This window comes from Bufo gargarizans, chromosome 1 (genome assembly GCF_014858855.1).
Source record: "Bufo gargarizans isolate SCDJY-AF-19 chromosome 1, ASM1485885v1, whole genome shotgun sequence".
Classification (NCBI taxonomy): Eukaryota; Metazoa; Chordata; class Amphibia; order Anura; family Bufonidae; genus Bufo; species Bufo gargarizans.
Genome location: NC_058080.1, coordinates 355,978,985 through 355,980,665, shown reverse-complemented (window position 1 = coordinate 355,980,665; position 1,681 = coordinate 355,978,985).

The window sequence follows — 1,681 nt, the reverse complement described above, 5'->3', positions numbered from 1 at the left end:
TTCACACCCTCATTTGCATACAAAATAAAAAAAACGTTTTCTCAGGAACACTGCAGCTGATTTTCACTAGACAGATATAGTTTTCTTTAGCAAGATCAATCCTACCAGGCAATATGCCTGGTTTACTAGGGTTGTTTCTACTGACTGGTGCCCTTTGAAGTTTGTTTCCTGTTCCTGTTAGTTTGGGCCAAAAGAAGAAGAAATTACCAAATCTATTAAGAAAGGAGATACAACCTTCTACAGGTATATTAGTGATAATAAGAAAAAAAAAACAATTATAGGATTTAAAAATATTAGAAATGGACAAAGTCACTATATTGATGGGTGCCAGGATGTAGCTGACCATTTGTAAAGTTACTTTTGTTCAGTGTTTTCAGAAGGTAGCTTTTAACCCCTTAGGGACCAGGCTCATTTTCACCTTAAGGACCAGGCCATTTTTTGCAAATCTCACCATGTGATGATAACTTTAAAACGCTTTGACTTATCCAAGCCATTCTGAGGTTGTTTTTTCGTCACATATTGTACACTGGTAAAATGGAGTAAAAAAAAATAAAAAAATGTATTTATAAAAAAAATACAAAATTTACAAACTGATTGGGAAAAAAATGAAAATTTCCAAGTTTTAATTTCTCTACTTCTATAATACATAGTAATACCTACAAACATAGTTATTACTTTACATTCCCCATATGTCTACTTCATGTTAGGATCATTTTGGGAATGACATTTTATTTTTTGGGGACGTTACAAGACTTAGAAGTTTAGAAGCAAATCTTGAAATTTTTCAGAAATTTTCAAAAAGCCACTTTTTAAGGACCAGTTCAGGTCTGAAGTCACTTTGTGAGGCTTACATAATAGAAACCACCCAAAAAATGAACCCATTCTAGAAACTACAACCCTCAAGGTATTCAAAACTGATTTTACAAATGTCATTAACCCTTTAGGAGTTGCACAACAGTTAACGGCAAATGAAGATAACATTTCATAATTTAAATTTTTTGGCAAATTTTCCATTTTAATCCATTTTTTCCAGTAACAAAGCAAGGGTTAACAGCCAAACAAAACTCAATATTTATTGCCCTGATTCTGTAGTTTGCAGAAATACCCCATATGTGGCCGTAAACTACTGTACGGGCATACGGTAGGGCGTAGAGGGAAAGATGTGCCGTGTGATTTTTGGAAGGCCGATTTTGCTGGACTGGTTTATTTACACCATGTCCCATTTGAAGAACCCCTGATGCACCCCTAGAGTAGAAACTCCATAAAAATGACCCTAAGTAAGAAACTACACCCCTCGAGGTGTTCTGCCCATATTATGCATAATAAATGTATGTAATGTGCTGTCAAGATTATACTGCAATGTTATGTTTGACGGTGCTGCCATCTAGTGGTCAAAGTTAGTTTCTACTTTGCCAGAACTTTACAGGAAGTGTATTTTTCTCAGAATGAGAGGCAGTAACCTTTAACCTGGAACTGTATTTCCTCCATTTCATGACTGCTCCTGGATCTAGCAGGCTGCATGCAGAGAAGCTCTTGATCAATTCATGGATTTATGATGGAATTGTCTGTAAGTATTCTCACTGATGGAGTGAGGCTGCTGTATTATGTTTTATGTACTGACACATATGTTTTTTTTATGCTTATGTTGTAGTTTTACAAAGTTATTCAGACAAAGAATACA